Genomic DNA, 19,967 nt, shown 5'->3' with positions numbered 1-19,967 from the left:
ATCTGATTAGGGGGCAAAAAATTATGCTCAGACTAGTCTAAACAGGAAAGAAAAAGTTAGGAGGAATCAACCTGAGGTAATGCATAAAATATTAATGGATTTACCTATTATTTGAGACCTCTTACAGAAATAAAGATGCTTTTATTTATTTAGTATAGGATTAGCTTAAACTCAAATAAAACCACCGTGGCCTTCAATGTGGCAGTCTAAAGGGAAAAAAAATCTTAATGCACCTGCACATTAAATTAATAATTTCAATTGATTTGCCCTATATTTCCTAAGAATACTTGTCTCGAAAAGATCTTTGTGATGCTCAGTGCACATACTACTTATACAAGCTATTCTCAAATTTCCATGACTTCTGAATTATTAACTAAACTATAATTAGTGTTGCACAGGAGTCACTGGAACGTGTCTTGATTCTTTATGCCAGCTTGGGAAATTATGTGGGAAAATGAGAAAAGAAGTGAACATTTTATATATTAAAATTCTTCCGGCAGTTGTCTTTTCCTCAGGCTGACTCATAGCAAGTTAACAATGTATTTTATTAGTATCCAACAGGTATCACTCAGTTAACAGTGTTCATTTTCCCGAATAAACTTGCCTAGAGGCCTGGGTTAGCAAGGCTGTCAACAGTGTTCTCTTCTGTTCCCATTTTGCAGGTTCAGTCCTTATTTAGGTCTATGCTTGCTCTGCAAGCAAAGCCTCTCCAACTTAGAATAGACTAACATCTCAAGTCTAGTAAATTTAGAGGGCTAAATCCATATCTGATTTAAAATACTTCTGTGAAAAGGTACCAGGATTGTATTAGACATGGAAATTAGTAATTTCCCTTAAATCTGTATAAGTGTGGGTGTAGGTGTTATGTCTACACACACACATGAAATATATGTTAGAAGTTATATAAGATCTGTTTGGTAAATATTTGTTGGTCACTTTTGCTTAAGCTATATGAATGAGAATTGCATTTAAATTTTTATTAAAAATACTTCTGGCACTACATCACTTATGGCAAAGTTAAAGGTAGCAGGGAACCATCAGAGGAGCTGTATTCTCTGCACCCTTGTCTTTGTTTGACTAGGTTTCAACGCTTGCCTAGTCTTAATTGTTTCCTATACTCAAAGCTCGCAATACACTAAGAAGTTACCTCCTCCCTGTAATCTAAACAATGAGCAATTACGTACCTTATGCTCTAACCCAAATAAATCAAAATTTCTTAGAGATTATGTTCTACAAAAACTTGTGCTTGTTGCCTCAGCATTTCCTCTCTACTCTCAAATATATTTAAATCTAAACTCTGTGAATGGCTTGGCTTAATATCTTGTTGCAGTGGGAGTTGTTTGTTTGTTTATATTTCTGTTTTGGTCTGGTTTGGTTTTCTTTTGTTTTGCTCCAGATCAGTTTGGATTAAACTAAAAGAAAAAATGATCCACGTGGCTTTTTTTTTTGCAGCAATGCAACAACATTATATCTTCAGCAACACAGAAAGTTTAATGAGGATCTAAATTCCTTGACACTGGGTTATTTTCTTTTTGGCTAGTACAACATACAGAAATGATATGAACAAAGACATTGTGTATAAATTTAATAATGAATAATGCAAGTCTTAAAGTAATACCTTAGGTATTGTCTCTGAAGTGTTTTGTGCTTCACTGAAAAATCTGCAAAAGCTGGCTTTCTATAACAAGGTGCACTCTACAATCTTGTTTGCAGGAAGCTACAGCTACATCTGTTCATACCAGACATATACCTTACTCTGGAAACATATAGAACTTTACATGAAGACAAAAGTTGAAAACAAGGTTCTAAGAAACTCAGTTGCACAAATGAAGTGATGAAATAAACGTAAATAGTAGGGTATTGAAATATTTTTTAAAGTGCATTCAATCACCCTCCTTAATGCTTGGGTTAGATGAGAAAGATTTGGTTTTTCTCAAGAACTAGTAGTTTGACTGTTGACCTACTCCACTTAATTCCATTCCACATTCCATAAGATAATGATAAATGTAATTGGAAAATAATTAGAAATTCTAGATTGGTTTTGTGGGATATCTGATCTGCTGCTTAATTCAACCTAAGTTACATTCAAATGTTTAAAATCTGAATATCTTTTACTCTTTCACATACTAAGGAGCTAACACAGCATCCATAAAAATTATGTGCTGCATAGAGATGACAAAAGTAATTTCATACATGTTTGCAGCACTTCTGATGGAACAGAAGTGTCTTTCTTTTGGAAGAAATAGAGGCATAAGCAGTAATGCATTAACTACTTTGTTTCATACTGGATTAACATTATCTCCTGTTTCAAGTCTTAACTTTAATGGAGATATACAATGTTTCTAATTTATAAAAGTTGCCTTTTGAATGCACTTGGTTTAGGTGCATACAAGGAAGAAGAGGGGGCCAGAATGACATCCTGTGTAGGATGGTGCTAATGTGTGAGGAATCAAGCTACACCAACCTGTCTTCTGCAACCAGCTGATGACCCATCATGCCAATATTCCACACTTAACTATCCTGCAGCTATGATTCAGGAACAGGAAGTAAGCCTTGGCAGAGCCAGACCACATGTTATGCCATGAACTCTATGAAATACAGACACGTTTATGCCCCAAACACACTCAGGCCTGAATGATGAACGCTTTCCTCAGCTGGCCTTCCTAGTAGTTTTCCTAATATTGTCCAGATACTAGTATTTTGTGCCAAATCAGCAAAACATTAATTTAGCTTCCACTCTACAGCAATCTCATTACAGCAGATTTAATAAAAATTAAAATAATAAAAGTACTGCTAACTACCACTGATAGGCCTCCTCATATACATATAGGGTTTTTTTCCATGGTTTAATACCTCAGATATGGCTCTGTATATAATTCTTGCTACTGAGTAGACAGAGCACAGATTTATGCCAGCTTGCAGGAAAGAAGCTATCTTATAAACAGCTGGACAAGTGTTATAAAAGCAAGTTGTATGACCACAAGATAAAGTATCTTCTTTAGCCTGAGTGATGAAAAAAGATTTTATTTTTGTAGGACTATATTTTTTGCCTGCAAAAAAGACTCAAGTAGAAACTGTACTTCTGGAAACCATTTTAACCAATAGTTCAGCTGAATGTTATTGGGGCAATCAACAAACCATGTAATTTCTCACAATAATAGTTGGCTGTTTTCTGAACTCTAGATATTCATGGTGTGTTCATGAATCTTTGAAAAACAGATCTCTGCAGTGGCAAAAGAAGTTATGTCAAAATAACCATAGCATATGGTAAAGTTTCAGTATTTCTAGATTAATTTCCTTTTTATATTTGTTCTATGAGAAGAAATTATAGTTTGAACAGCTGTGCTAAAATACTGAGAAATAATTTTTGATGGAAAATTGACAGCAATCTTGAAGTGGATATCAGTTAGGTCTAACATATGAATTAAATAAAAATAATAGCTGGACTGAAAATTGCATTGGACCACAGTTCAGTTTGTCTTTGAAGCAATCCTATGTATTGCTTCTTTGATTTCTACAAAATCTTTTAGTTGGTATAGTTACAGCACATAAATTTTATGCATGCCTCTGACAATATAGAAACAGGTAATAATGAGTTTTTTCTACATTCACAAGGAATTGGTCTTCAGACTCTGTGTCCTAAAACTCCTCGTGTCCTATCTTTGCAGTTCCAAGCTTTCTACATGAAATGTTCATATTTCCTTTATTTCCAGAGATCAGAGTTAACTGCTGGGAATTGCCTGCAGTCAGTTGGTTGGTTTTGTTGATTTTTTTCAATTCTGCAGTGTTTTTTCTAAGATCCATTGCCCTAAAGCTTCTTAACTTTCATCTCTAGTGCAAGATAGAAGTGCCTTTCCCTTTCTTCCTGTATTGGTATTCAGACACCACTGACCTGATCAAGTGTAGAAGCACCAGATACTGAGGAAGTCAACATGACTTCCATGGTTGCCAACATGACATCAACAGGAGTTTCGGTAGTATCATAAACTTTTACAGTCAGATTTCTTGTGTGAGGTTCTTAAAATCTTTCTGTTTACAATGTCAGTGGAGGCTTTTCTGTTTGATGAATAGGGTGTAAAAATGCTTTCCACATGAGGGTATGCACTGTTACAATAGGCAGTCAAAAGATGCCTTTCTTATGCCATTATTTCAACACTGAAGTACTTAGTCAGGCTCCACCCATGGTACATGGTATGTGTCTTCACAGTCTCAAGTTTGGCAGTAATTCATCCTGTGCAGACAATGCACCCTTCTGGTCATGGAAAGGATTTTTAAGTGAAGAACATTTCCTATTAACAATATTTGGATAAGCCCATAAACTAAACCTGAGTACCTTCTTGAGAAAGCAAATGTAACTTTGATTCAGCTGCACAAGTGTTTGCTATAATAGTGAATGATTACCTAAATAAGCTGAACCACACGGGGCTGTCTCCTGACTGTGTCTCAGAGGTCAATGTTTAGAGACCTGGATCTGAGGAGATTCTTTTTCCTGTTACTCCCTGCCTCCATTGTGACCTGTGTATACTGTTGGGGTGAGATTATATTCACCAAAACGTACTCTGTGGTGACAGTTTTGTTGACTGCGCAGTGATCTAAAGGAGTCAAGGAAGCAAGGTAAGAGGCAGTAATGCTAGACTCATTGCTGGAAAGTGAAGAAAAGGAAGCTTTTGGGCTTTGTTCATTCATGTGCACAAGATCCAGTGGTAGGTGAACTCATTCACAGGAGTGAAAGTAACAATTTCCATCTTGTGTTGCAAGTCCCAATTTCTGAATGAGTATTAGGAGACAGATCACACTTTAAAAAAAAGACAAAAAAGAAGTGTACTTTTCCTTTCAGTATATTGTAAAGAAAAAATGGAACTTGGCTTATAGGATAATTTTTTGATTGTTTTAATATGGTACATCATTTCTTCAATGGCATAGCCCTGCTTCTGTGAAATAGGTACTTACAGTAGATAGCACTGGCTATGTACTGTCTATCTCTTCAGCCCTGCATCATTCCTGTACACTGGAAGGTATAAAAATCAATCTGGGTTCAAGTTCTAAGCAAGAAAGTCTCATTAAATAGTTGCATGAAATCTACTAATGCTAGCCAATTTTATGTAAACAAACTTATGCCACAAGCATTTTTGCCTTGCCTTCCTCACAAACTGTTAAAGGAACCCAAACTCCCAACTTCACTCTCTAAGAAAATGCTGACACCTTTTGGTCTGGATTTTTATTAACTTTACAATTCTTAATGATTATTTTCCCCCCATCTTTCTAGCCAAAGAAGAACCTACAGGATGCTAAGTTTATATCTACTTTAAAAACCTCTCCAAATACCATAACATCTCTTATGGCAAGCAACATAACACTAGCCTGTGACCACTAGGCAACAAAGAAAGCACAGAAAGGTCCCTGCTGAGGCACTTGAGTCCCTGAGACTACATTTTAAAAATCCTGTAATGCATGGTACAAGAACTAGGAGCATCAGAGTCGTTGAATGAAAATCTAGACAAAAAGTCTGCATAAATAACACTGCTGAAAGCTATGGAATAATTCATTTATGGAAGATTTTTTTTCGTGTTGCTTTATGGAGACAACACTGACTAAACACATGAACTGAAGTTATTGAAAGCATTTTAACTATTTACTATGTGAATAGGCTTAGAGGATAATTAGCGATATGTTCAGGATGTAAATTAGAAGTTTTGGAAAACTGAGTGTGAGTTCAAGAGCTGGATGTCACGTTCATGTAGATAAAGCCTAAATGATATGAATAGGCAAAGATGGAAAAGAAGTATGGATCAAACAATAGACTTGACAAGAATGATATTTGGTGTGCCTTTTTCTCCATACTCCAGCAGCTCTCACATCCTGTTTTGCTTCCTACAGCAAGCTGACAAGAAACAGACACTTTCTTCCTTCAAATGGTAGATGGAATGAGGCAATGAATATCTGCTGCTGTGACTTTCCTCTCACTGTTTGAAATGGACCTTCTCTACATTTTAACTGCATAGTTCATAGTGTCCTGCAGAATGTGAGATTTTCTATTGATGAACTCAATGTCTATAGAAAATTATTAGGGTGTAGAGGTTCCAAATTAAGAACATTAGCTGTTAACTATAAGCTCAATTATATACAGCTAAAGTGAAAAAAACCCAAATCCAAATTGCAGTAAAAACCCTCAACCAACCAACTAACCAAACAAAAACCCCTCCCTTATATGCTGGAAGTAAAGACTTAGGACCAAATCTAAAAAAATATAAAATGGCACTCTATCTTTACAACAGAAACCATATTCGCTTTGTGTATGTATGTGTATCTAATCTGTGCTCAAATTTAGGCCTCAAGATCATATACAAACCAGAACACTTTGACTATACACACAATTTAGTTTTTTATCTTGTGTTTTGTCTCTTTTGATGGTCAAGTCCAACTAAATTTCCAGTCAAGGAAATTTAATTTTGAGAAGAGGGCAAGCAGACTGATTCATATTCAGATTTTTTTCCAGGACATGGCTGGGCTTGCCAGGACAAGGGGGAGGGACGACGGTGTGCCATGGAAGCTACCTCTATGCCATGCTGCTACCACCTTCTTCTTCCTCCTCCTCCTCCTCCTGCCTGCAAATGGACCACAGGCAGCCGCGCTGCAGGAAGAGGAGCACCTCGAGCTTCTCACTGCCAAGGCACAAGAGACAACAAAGAGAGCAGCTTTTCCTGCCTTCTGTGAGCAGGCAACAGCAGCATGGACAGAGAGCGAGGCAGCTGCCCTGCACTGCCCCTGCTACCCCCCAGCCGCTCTCCAAGCCAGCTGGACGTCCATACCCTCAGTGGGCAGTGGGCAGGGACAACAGGGGCAGCAGGCCTGGCAGCACCAGAGACCGAAGAGGGGGCCTTGTCCAAGGAGAAGGAAGACTGGCAAGACTACAGCTCCCACGACCTGTTCTGAGGGGAACACATAAGAGACAAAAGCTGGAGTTCTACAGAAGAGATGCTCCTTGTGTCCCTCACATGTGAGGCATGGGCAGAACACTGGGACCTCCAACTGTGCACAGCCACAGTCCATGGCCCAGCCCTACACATCAGAACCCATTATATTGGGGGAAAGACCATGACCTTGGCTCTGCTTTTGTTCCCTGGACACAACCTGCTGTCCACAGAACAGTGGAACCTGGCCCAAAGCACGAATGTGACAATGGCAGCAACATCCACAGCAGCAAGGGTAGAGAGCAAGGCAGCTGCCCCGCACTGCCCCTGCTGTGCTGCCCCCAGCCCCTCACCAGGCCAGCTGGACACTTGTGCACTCAGCAGGCAGAGCTGGCAGCAGGGGCAGTCCTGGCAGCACTGGAAACCAAAGCAGGGGCCTTGGCCAAGAGGGAGAAACAGTGTGAAAATAAGAGGCCAAGGATTCTTACAAAGGGAAGAAAAATGTGACCAACCACTGTCCCCTGGAGAAGAAAACAACAACAAAGAGCTGCTGTAGGAGGACTGGAAACACATCAATATCCACTACCTGGGTCAAGCCCTTGTACTTGGAGGGAGGTGATTGTCCCACTATATTCTGTGTTGGTGTCACACCCCAAGCTGGACCCAGGACTCGAGGTGGGGCTGCACCTGTCCCTAGAAGTAGATGCAGATGTGTCACTTAGGGTACTGATTTAGTAATGGACTTGACAGTGTTAGGTTAATCATTGGATTTGATTATCTTAGAGGTCTTTTGCAACCCTAAAGATTCTATGATTCTGTAATGGCTGATTAGGGGGAGAACAGGCATGTGGCATAAAATTTCAGCTGGCAGAAAAGGGACAAAACTACTGAGAACCAGAAGGCAAATAGCATGTTAGAAGCAATAGAAGCAACTTAAGAACAAACTCATCAGTTCCAGACTTACATATTTTGTTATTATTTCCCATTCACAAATATGTTGTTTATTTTCTAAAAAAAATATTTTCCATTTAATGATCACATATATTTGTTATGAATAAAGAGCCAAGGAGAAACTGCTGCATTTAAAACCAATCTCAAACTCCAGTTAATTTCAAGTCATATTTGTGATTCATTTGTGGATTCTTACACATGAATTTGTAACTGTTTGGTGTTTCATAAATCCCTTTTATTACCCTGTATGGTATGGCTACCAATGGGAAGACAGATAGTGCCTTAAGTGGAATCTGATGAAAAGTGGAGTGACTTCTTACATTCATATCACTGCTGTTCAGTGTGAAAGTTATAGATGATTGTGAACCAAGGATGATAGGGGAAGCATAGGTCAAAATCAAAATTATAGCACATTTCTGCATCTGCATAATAGACATAAACATTCGTCCTGTTAGGCTACATATGGAAAAAGAAGTGTTTCTTTTGAAACATGAACCATGTAATTTTAGCCCACTACATATTCTCCCTAAGGTTGTGAAGAAGCCAGAAAGAACCACTGCACTAAATCACGCAAGGTAGAGAGAAGAACTAAGAGGAAGCTCATTCAGAAAAACAACTAAGCAAATCTTTAAAATTACATCTCGTTTAGTACAATTCGTACAATTTACTTTCTTTGTTTGCCATCACAACAGTGACTATCTTGTTTGTGATGATTCTTGTTCAGCTGGAGCTGGCTCTTTAATACAGAGTAAGCCTGTGAAGCCTGGGTATTATCTTGTTTTCTTGCTGTTAACTTGATATATTCGAAAGCCCTTAGCCTCAAAATGAACATGCCTGAACATACACTAGGCATATGAATAAAAATCTATAGGAAGTGTAATGAGAGAGGCCACATTTCTGCCAGGATTTCTTCAAGTTGTTCAGGAATAGAATCACTGAGATTCATTATTTGTGAATATACAATGTAATGATTAAATTAGGGATCTCCTGGGATCCTTAGTTTGGGATGTTTCCCATGGAGACATCCCAAACAGCCTCAAGGCTAACTTTTGCTCATGGAACAATTCTCTATTTTATTTTCAACATGCAAGAAGAGCAAGATCTGGAAGGAGTAGAAAGTCAGCTACTTCTTTTGTACAGCTTAAAATTTTGCATGGCTGTGGTCCTTTTGGAGACCTCTGCATACTGCTATGCAAGTTTCAAAACCAACACAAATAATTTCACATTCTGCTTATCACCTTGTCTTCATATATGTCAGGACTTTTCTAGCTGAATATTTCAGATAGGCTTTCGTCTCTTAGTTTTTCACTCATATCTTCTATTATATTACAAACCACAGAAATTATGAATTATGTTCAAAGATTAATTTTAAAAAGCACATATATATTCAGCATTATCTTTATTTTGTCTCAAGCATCAGAAACTAGGTGAAATTGAGGGGATGCCAACATAAGTAAAGCAGCCTCATACTGAAATATGTTGCATTGGGGTGTCCTTGGGGTCTCATGCAGAAATACTAGCTTGTATCCAGCAGTGGTATAGCTATGTTATACAGTGTTCCAACTGAGCTAATCATCCCAGGAGGAATGCCATAATGATGTGACAAAAATATTTATGATTCTGGAGTTAGCTCAGGCATCTCTTCATCATGCTGCTTTGTAATATGTAGACATAACCTTCGAAGCTCATGATATGCAGGAAGTCAGATTAGATAGGTGACCTGGAGGCCAGCTCGGGCCCTCAGTTCTATTAATCTATCTACATATCAGAACAAACCATAAACATATTAGAGGAAGCAGTAAAATAGCTCCATTAAACACCACATTAAGGGAACAAATTTCCACACAAGCCCAGGGAAAAAAAAAGAAATAAAAGGCAAGACATTCAAAGGTTTGTGTTTAGATAAGGTCAGAAAAAGAGGAAAAAGACTTCACAATAACTTGCCCATTTCTTCTATGGTATATAGGGAGAGTGAGTCAATTAAATCGGGGAAAATGCTGCTGTGAAGAAAGGGAAAGAAAACCCAGAATTTTTTGCAGAACAATTGCACTTTCCTAGGCTTTGTTGCTGCATGTGTTCTATTCTACTGTATTCCATACGATATCTTATCACCCCAACATTTGAACACCTTCCAATAATGCATTAAGCAACATAAGTAACATCTGCCATATGTTCATTCTCACATCTTCTCCTCAGTGGCATATGCACAAGAAATGCTGTGTCTAGAGCTCGTTTCAGTAATAATGTTGCTGCATGTTTATAGTATAGGCAAAAAATAAATGCTGAAGAAATTACTTTAGAGCAGAAGGTATTAAACTAGTCCTTCATTTGTAGGTAAAGCATTATAAGCCATTGGATCATCTCCTGAAAATGCCTGTTGCTTCACAAACAGTCTTTAGCCTTTCTCTAGCAAGTGCCATTGCCTCAGGAGCAGGAATTTATTAAAGGAAGGCTAGAACTTTAGGTGATAATGTTAATATACTGGTTTGGGGTTATTGAACTCTTTCAAACTTGATGAGTTGTTATCTTTACTGTAGAGAATGGGATGCAGGTTTGAGTCATATACAGTAGCCAGTATTACTAGAAGGACAATCTGAAATGTTTTATACCACTTAGTGTTTCCTAGGCACTTAATGCTTCATGTTGAACTGAAAGGTGATGAGAGTTTGAATAATTTAGGCTAAATCATCATCTGCCAGTATGTGACAGAATTTGGACAGTGACACTCCAGAAAGCACAGACACTTACATTGTGTAAGTTTTTCATCAAAAAGGAATATAGGAGTAGTCCCAAACCCTGGACTGAATTGACCCGTTTTGGGTACAAATACCTTCAGACAAATAAGAGTTTAAATTTTACCAAGTCTTTTCTTTGCCAGAGCATTGGCCAAGACCAGCAGTCATTCATCTGGTAGCTCATCTAAGTAACTACACTACCAAGGATCAGCCATGATAAATATTCCTCTCCCTGTTTAATGTACTGTTCTGCTATTGATATTGCTATTTTTACTTTCCTTTTGGAGTAATTTTGTGCAAGCAGGAAAGCATATGCATGCAGTCATAATATGTTTGTTTTCAGAGCTTACTGTATTTTTGTCTGAACATTTTTTTTTTGTGCAGACTGAAGTACCTGTGCTAATAATAGTTTCTGCTTGGTGTGGAAAAGCAGCTCTTTGAAGCCACTTACCTAGGCAGACAGGTGGTCTTCAAGAACCTGGCTGTGTGAAACTGCATGCTTCCCTAAAATTATGAATAGAACAATTCCCAGCCCTTCTTTTCTCTTGCCCTTCAAAAATAAATGGTTCTTTATTTAGCTGTGACTGGGTTTTTTTTGGTTGTTTGTTTGTTTTTCTCTTTTTCTTTTTTTTTTTTTTTTTAGGTCTGAGTCCTATATTTCTCCCTGATTTATGACAAACCCACCTTTAGGATCTCCTTTTTCCTTCTGTTTGGGTGATCTATGGATGAATCTGTTGTGGGAAAAGTAGTGGTCCCAGACTTTCCATAACTAGACCACAGGAAAATAAGACTGCTAAAGAACTTAAACTGTACCATCAATGGAAAAGAACCCCACCAAAAAACCAGAACAAAACAAAAAAGCCAACCAACAGACCCAAACAAACTAACTTATGTCACTATGGCACAGGAGATTGTATTAAGCAGCACAGATTTGAGCAGTTGGAGCAGGATCAGAGATGGGCGGAAGCACTCTTCTACACAGCATGGGGGACACCTGACCCTTACTGCCAGAAAGTCTTCTGCAAGGAAATTAATCTAGTCACTTTTTCTGGAATGCCAATATCTGATCTCTGCCTTGCTCCCTCTGATGCATTCCACTGAAGATTGGTGCTTCCTCTTGTTTATTGTGAATATTTAGAGCTATGGTATAACAATCACAAGATAACCACAAAGGATTGTGAATCAGGCAATACATAACGTATTGTGTAACAACAAAAAGTTGCACCTCAGGCAAAATATATATATTACATATATTTTAACATTTTCCTAAATGTATGTTATGTTCGTACACAAAAAGTTCTATGATACATTCTTGGAATAAAAATGCATATAGAAATTATTTATTTTTATAGAGGATTCCCCCAAAGAAGTAAAGGAGAACTACATTTTAATCAGGAGTGCCCTAGTACAATAAACTAACTTCCGTTAAACTTCAATTGAGCCTATTCTACATTCTATCACTGTGTATTTAAACTCAGGAAACAAGGAAAGTAGGGACACTTTGGCGGGCTTTGAACAGTATACTCTTAGCATCCAAGATGACGATCACTTGTTAAAACAGAAAAGATTCCCAGATGTTTACTGGTCATGGGCTGTTCAGAAGACTCAATCTATGTGTAGCTCAAGTAAACAGAGTAGAGAAGGCTAAATGGTCAGGTTCATTGATGTTTCCACAGTCAAATGAACATTTGAATATGTTTTACATTTAGGTTTGATCCTACCTCATGGTATTCTGGAAAAAACAAGCATATAAGAAATAACAGCATTGCTTTTCTTGATAACCAAAAGAACTGAGGTAAAAGCTGACATCTCTGATTTATTTAACACTGGGTTGTTTTTTTTTACTACTATATTTATCTTTCCTCTTTGTATTTCCTTTCTTCATAATGTTCTACTACTTGCAGAGCATTTGCTTCTTTCCCATAGACTAATGAACATGGAAATTTAGCATTATGAGCTGAAATCCAGGTGAAAGCAATTAAGTAGGTCATCACACTTTCAAAAATGTCAGTTTCAATAGAAGATGCTGCCATCTCAGCCCTTTGGAAAAGTCTAATATACAGCAGCTTTACTGTAGACTCAGAAGCACAAATTTAGATACTCAGCTCGCAATAGCTTCCCTAATTTTCCTTTCATGTTTTTGTTTTTATAAGTTTATTGTAGTATGTCTCTTGGTTTTCCAGTTCTTTTGAAAGTATTGGAAAAAATATGATATGAGTCCAATACTAATTGTTTTCATCTTGGAATATTACTCATCTTTTCAGAGAAAAGCATCATTTCTAGGCAACATTGTGTTCCTTATTTGCACAGTTGTGTGTTGGCTGCATCTCACTCCCATACATACATGCCAAAGATGAGTAGCTGTATGCATCCAAATGTATTATTTGTTTATAGTATGCGTGCAAATTGTACAAAGTAAATGTACTGAGTAAGTGTATTTAAGTCCTTTTCTTCTAATCTTGTATTTTCCTTAAAACATGCATTTCCTTCCTCAGTGATCTTCTAGCCAAGATTTTGAGAGTTCACAGCTAAGTAGATGAGTAGAAAAATGTTCTAGAGTCCTTGATTTGCTGTCCATGGATTTTCGTAAGTGAAATCTCCATTATTATCATCTTTCTTATCTTTCCTCTACTTAGGAGGAAGAATTTCGGATACTTCCAATAAAGGAAAATCTAAGTTTTATATGCATCGCAAGAAAGCATAACTGCTTGATTTGATATTTTGGTTTCTATGTGATTTTGTTAAACAGAGAACATTCACATTTTTGTCTCTTTGAGGAGTTGAATTATTTGCTACTCATTTATTTAGGTCAACCTTTTTAAAAAGGACAAAGATATCCAAGATCAGAATCAGAATGTATTATGTCTGTGTACCCAATAAAGCTGTTGATCTTCTTACTCCACTCTTCTGAGAAGAATCCATAGCTGGAAATGAAAGAGCAGAAGGAAAACAAAGGCCAAGAATAGCAGACCTCCCACTGGGATCATAGTCTTTGTCTCGTTCTTTCCATTACAATGACTTGGAATGGTAACAGAGTCCATGATGTATCATTACATGTGACTGGAGAGTCCCTGAAAGATGGTCAAAGACACTTTTGCTATTAGAAATAATTATTCATTTTGTAGATGAACAATATAGTGCTACTAAAATGTCCTTTAACTTTTAATTAATATTTCTAAGTGAAGGATTTCTTCTTCTTTATATAAACACTACTGATGAAAGTAAAATTTCAATTTTGAAACTGTATTTTCTAAATTGACTGTCTAGTGTACTATCTTTAAGGCAGCTTTAGGGCCATATAATGACTAATAAGAACAATCTGCCACATAGAAACTGACAACAAAGGTAATTTTTCTTAGATGAATTGTGATCCATTGTCTAGTGGTGATGCCATGAAGATTTTTGCCTTTTCTTTTATACCCCTGTTATACCTTTTTACAACTTCTATATTCTTAGTGCTTTTTCCCCTACATTCTTGGACTTGTTTGTTCAGCTAAGAGACTAAACATTTTAGAAGCTTCGTAGCCAGGGATCAGTGTGCCCCAGACCCCAAGGTCCTCTCCAGATCACATTCTGTAAACTAAGATAGAACCATCCAGGGGAAGGCTCCTCGTGGAGGGGGGCTCACTTGAGCCTCTCATTGGGGAATCTTTGATAGATATTCTAATTAGTAAAACCTATAATGTTATACCAGATCTTTTGGGGTGGGCATTCGGCGGGGTGCATTTCGATGCATATGACCCAGATGTGTGCACCTAAGGATCCTTAAAATAAATACCAAGGTAAAATCCCTTTTCCCCTTCTAACCGTGTATGTCTCTTGATTTTAAGACCAAGAAAAGGCATCAATGGTAGTCACTGGAAGTGATGTTTCTGCAAATATTGAGTGTTCTGAAGGATGTTTGTGTTTGTAACCTGTTCAGATGTACGCTAAAACACAGACCTCCTGTCTTTAATGAAAACCAACCACTTATTAAGATTTCTCATCTATAATTTTGAAAGTTACTATTTTGCAGACTCTGAATAATAACAAAGTATTTCTAACAATATAGTGAAAAAGCCAATACATAAGAACGAAAAACAGCTTTCAAAGTCTTTTCCAGAGTTACCATCTGAAAAAGTAACACCTGGCACGGAACGGGGCCTATCATGTTGGCAGATGCTCCAGATTCTACAAGAACATGCACTGCCTCCTCCCAGTAGTGATACCAAATTCCAAAAGAAATCATGGGTGACTTGAGTCAAGAACAGATTTTCTTTCCATATCCACCCAAATGACGACTGAGCATTTGTGGAGTCCTCAGGCTTGTGTAGTCCCAAGGTTACAGTGCTGTTGATTAGCTGGTTTCCTCTGGGATAGAAAGATTTTGCTTTACATTAGAAATGATAGTGTGCTCATTTCTTGTTGTCCCCTTATGTAAGGCCCTTCATCCTAAAGCATGCTGTTCAAAACCATGTTCTCAAGTAATGCTGACATTTCTTTCCAAATAATCTTTAGAAAACACTGTAAAGTCTGCTTAGTTATACTACATCCCAAATGTTGCTTTATAGGTGATTTACATATTTAATGATCTGCAAAGTGATTTTTCAAAAATTAGTTATATTACTGGTCTGTGTAATACCCCTAGTGTACTTTGTATTATCCAAGAGATGACTCAGTCATAGTGAAATCTAATATTTTAACTTTTGCTGTGTCCCCTACTTTTGTCCCACAAGTATGAAGTTGCATTATTACATGCCGTTTTTCTTCTCTGTTCTTCACCCTTTTGTATTTAAATACACAGAATCTGAACTTAAACCTGAAATGTAAAAACATTTTTACAGAGTAGATCCATTACATAAGAAAATTCTCTACTTAAGGGCGACTTCTTATTTCATGAATGTGAGGTCTTTAGGTTAGCAAGCTAATATTCCTACTGGAAAAAGTGACTGCCAGATGGAAATCTAGAGGGTAACACAGAATCTCGACCCAGTTTCCACGTAGACTTAACAAGAGAATTAGTAAGACATTCCATATGAATGTTTCCAACTGCTTTTAGCCAAGTCCCACTGATGTTGCCTTTTCTTCATCTATGCCACTGGGTAATTACCTCCTAATTTCTGCTGCTGACTCCTCTCTCCAGCTGCAGCACAGCTCATTAGCTCAGGCTCTGTTACACTACCTCTCTGTCTGACTGTCAGTGCCATAGATTATAAATCATTTGAGGTCATGACTGGTACTTTTGTATGTTTTCTACCAGGCAAACCAAACACGACCACCAAACATTGGCATTAGATCATATTAATTACTTTCATGAGCCTTTAAATGAATTTTTCATTATGGTATTTAATCTGGATATATATTAAAAGGAAAGTTTGAGTAATTACGTCCTTATTTGACAGAGACACTACATAAAGAAAGTATATTTTAAGTCTTGTACATACAGGAGTCAGAAAAGCGTAAGTGTCATTGACGACTCACTACACAGCTTCTATGAAAGATGGAATCCAGAAACACAATCTGCTTTTGGAAATTGACAAAGTGACCAACCAAAAGGGGTCAAACCAGTTCAGTCCCAGAGCAAGGAGCAGATCCTAGTAATTTTCCCAATAATCAGACTTTCCATAGCAAATTTGACAAACAAATGTACCTAGTGTTAAATGCCAACATGGAAACTTCAATTAGATGCAGCTAATGGGAAACTATTTTGCAGGCCCTTCAGCAAGAGTTGAGTAAAAGGTCGGGATGTTTCTTTGCTGAAGTAGGTTTGTCAAAATTAGCGACTTTTCTTTTTAATTTTATATGCTTTCAAAAGAGTCACAAAAATGCAAAGAAGTCCTGCAGCAGAGAGAGAAGCAGCTTTAAAAAAGTCAAGTGAATTCAGCTTAAATCCTCCTTTCAACTGTTTTGACCACTAAAATGCTCTCTCTCTGTCTGCAAAATGTAAAGCTGCTTCAGATGCAAAACATTCACAGCATCAGCAACAGAGTAAGACAGGTGAGATATGTTCTTCCCAACTGGCATTGTCCTGGGTAATTATATTTTAAGGATCCATTAATATGAATTCTAGGGTGAAATACAAAATATTGCTTTTGTCAGAGGATACTGGAATATTTCAAAAGCAAAGGAAAAAATGCCTTGACAAACTAGATCAAAATGCCAAGCTTTGCCTTCCTTAAACTGCCTTTTATCAGATGGATTGATATGTTACAACCATTTGAGAAGACAAACCAGTCCATGTAACAAAAACAAAACATCTGATTGAATCTGGTTTGACTTTAACAGCGAAGGGAAATGGTTTTTTCCCTTGTCAGTAGGCTGACATAATTAGACAAATATTGGCATATGGATTATTTTAAATGAACGTCATTAATACAAAAATCTATTGAGAAAATTACCAATAGCAGAATGGACAGTGGCCTTTTTATCATTTCAGTCTTCCTCTCCCCCCCATACCCTCAAGCAACCATGACTTACATGAAAATTTTTTTTCCTTAAAGCTAGCTGATTAAAATTAAGTTAGTAACTCTTTCCACTGGCCCTTTTCAGACAGCACTATCACTGCTGTTTTTGTTTGCATTGCAATGTCGATCAGATTAAAAGTCATAAAGCTTAGAAAGATTTGTCTAGGTTTTCCTGTATCTGAAAATTATATAGCTAAATATCAGCACTATTAGCCTACAGCCCTACTGATACACACACGGGTGGTCTACGGAGGAAAGATTCCATTTTAATAATGCAGCTGTCAGTTTCAGCCAGGGCCTTCATTAATAACAGAAATGACAGATGCATGCCACTGACAGGTTGCTTCTTGGTCACTTCCTCTTTCTCATCTAGCAAATAATCTCACATCACAAATAATAATATCAAATAATATTTCCAAATCTGTTGCATTTCTAATGTACAGGCATCTCCATATTTCCTACTAATTAAATTTTTTTCTGTTTTTTTCAAAATAATTTATAGTAAAGGCTATGTTTTGTAAAAACAGTTTACCCTAAAAAACCTCACTCCCTACATGTTGCCTGTAAATGTCAACATGATTGTCAGCATTGTGTAATAGATGAGTAATTGCCATAGAAATCCTAGTTATGGAACATCAAATTCAGGGCAGATGATGTCCTTGAAGCACAAGATCACTTAGAAATGATAACTTAAACTTGAAAACTCTTCTACTGTGTATTTACCACCTTATTATTGTGTGATATTTTTCATGCATCCTCTCATTTTATCCCAAGAAGATCTGTCACATTCTGGGGAATAGGACCAATTTAATTTGCTGACTATCTCATCACTTTGACAAAGCTCGGATTTGTTCTAAACGTAAAAATGCAGATAATGAAAGAAACTGCTTATATAACAAACAATGTTGATGATGCCAAGGTACTGACTTGAAATTAAAGTGAAATGAAAGCAATAAAAAGATAGAAAATCTTATAAAACAAGGGGAGATATTCCAGTTTCTTCTTTCCAAACATTAAATTTTTGATAATACATATTGTACTCTCTGATGTAGAAATTTACACCCCTCCATCTGTAAACAAGAACAATATATCTTCTTTTCCTAGCAGAAGCAAATGGAAAAGAACGGAATAGCTGCCCATTTCTTTTCAGTTGACTGTTGGACAGGGACTTGTGCAGGTCATGAACACATGTTGAAACATGCATCAATTTGTCATGGAACATACTTCATTTAAATGCAATCTTACTAAAGAAGGAATGAAGAAAGTTAATTTTCTGTAAGGTTTAAATATCATTTGTGCATTTGAAAATCATGCTTAGAAATGTTTCCTCTAATCAAACATAAGCAGCAAACCCTATTTTGAGGGGCAGAGAACTATTTAAAGCACATCCAAAGCACAAGAGTACCTAACATATGAGACAGAATTGAGCAATCACAGAGTCTCCCTTTGGCTCTGGGATAGGACAGTGAATTTCTATGCAAAAATATTTCTATGAAGTCCTGAATTCCCAACACATATTAAAAAGTTCACACATATACATTTTATTGGGCCCACTTTTGTTGAACTCCCAGTACAAACAGAAAAGTGGGCTCAGACTGTCTTTATATCAGTAATGTCAGGGTTTGTTCCCTTTGGTTTTTCCTGAATATAATCAAAGACATTAGTGGTGAGATCAGGAGGAGGGTGGGGGAGAAATACAAGTTGCTGCAAATAACATGGCCACTAAAAGAAAATTTAAGTCACTGTCCCAAAGCTAACCCACCAAAATCTGCAAAAGGGTCAGGAGGGAGAAAGGGCAGTACAAACATCAGCTAACCCCCAAGTTCTGATTTTTTGATTCTGTTCTACATGCTTTCAAATAGTTAACATAGTTGATGTAGTGAGGTGAATTAGTACCTATTGGTTAGGATACCATTTTACCACATATTTCAGAAAGCTGTACTAAAGAACATCAGCATCATAGGGGTTGCTAGATAGTTGGAAGGGATAAGAAAAGTGGTTGAGGGGAAAAAAAGACACACACAAGAACAAGGGAAAGATTCACTCACGTTATACAGCTCTAAAGAAACTTCACCCTTCTTTACTGGCAATCTACTGGTCTAGCTGCTGATTGAAGCCAAATCTCATTTACAAAAACTTCATTTTTATATCCTGATAGACATGCAACCCAAAGTTTCTATGTAAATGTTGTTTATGGAAGTCTGCTTATGCAAGAAGTGTGACTCTTTTTCCAATAAGAAAAAAAAAGAAGGAAAAAGAAAAAAAAGCCTTAAAGAATGTCTGTGGGACAGAGAAACAGTGTTGATCCTATGAGCCAAATGCAGATCTCTATCTCCAGCACAACTAAGGAGCACTATGAAAACAACTCAGAAAGGTCTCCTCCATTAACAGGATGTAGAGAAAAAGACTGGCTAGAACATGAGGAAGAGTCAGCTTAGGGGATGGATTAAATGGAAGTCTTCTGTGGCCTCTGAGCTAATTAACTGTAAAGTTTACTGTAGAACACTTTAGATGCTTACTTTCTGGCATCAGGGTTGTATTTAGAGGCTAGGGAATAATATCTTTAGCTGTTTTTAGAGTTACAGAAAGATTTTGGTTCAAACACAGAATAAGTCCAGAGTAATTGGCAACAGATTGACTGAAATAGTCAATAAATATTGTTTCATCTAACTTTTCATACTGCAACAAAGAAAGAGTTTTCCCCTAGAGAAATGTCATTGTAGGTTTCATTCTCATATAAAATAAGCTTTTATTACTCATCTAATTTAAGAAACATTAAAAAAAAAAAGAATAAGCACAAATGTAATCATCCTCTTATATGCTACGAGTATCACATAATTATGCTTTACTTCCACGTTATTACATATGGAAACTATCAATTCAATAGAAAACTCTCTCCCTGAAAAATTTAAAGTAATCATCCCAGT

General features: G+C 37.0%; 1 long non-coding RNA gene across 1 annotated transcript in view; it reads left to right on the top strand.

Annotated features, from left to right (window-relative positions):
* LOC116438497 overlaps positions 1–12,949 on the top strand; it is a 30,798-nt gene extending 17,849 nt beyond the window's left edge. The window contains exon 5 of the long non-coding RNA XR_004237780.1: positions 5,267–12,949. This is a non-coding gene — a long non-coding RNA (uncharacterized LOC116438497). The remainder of the gene's footprint in view (positions 1–5,266) is intronic.
* The last annotated feature ends 7,018 nt before the right edge of the window (positions 12,950–19,967 follow it).

Source organism: Corvus moneduloides, chromosome Z, assembly GCF_009650955.1.
Source record: "Corvus moneduloides isolate bCorMon1 chromosome Z, bCorMon1.pri, whole genome shotgun sequence".
In the NCBI taxonomy this organism is placed as follows: Eukaryota; Metazoa; Chordata; class Aves; order Passeriformes; family Corvidae; genus Corvus; species Corvus moneduloides.
This window is presented reverse-complemented; position numbering and strand designations above follow the sequence as displayed.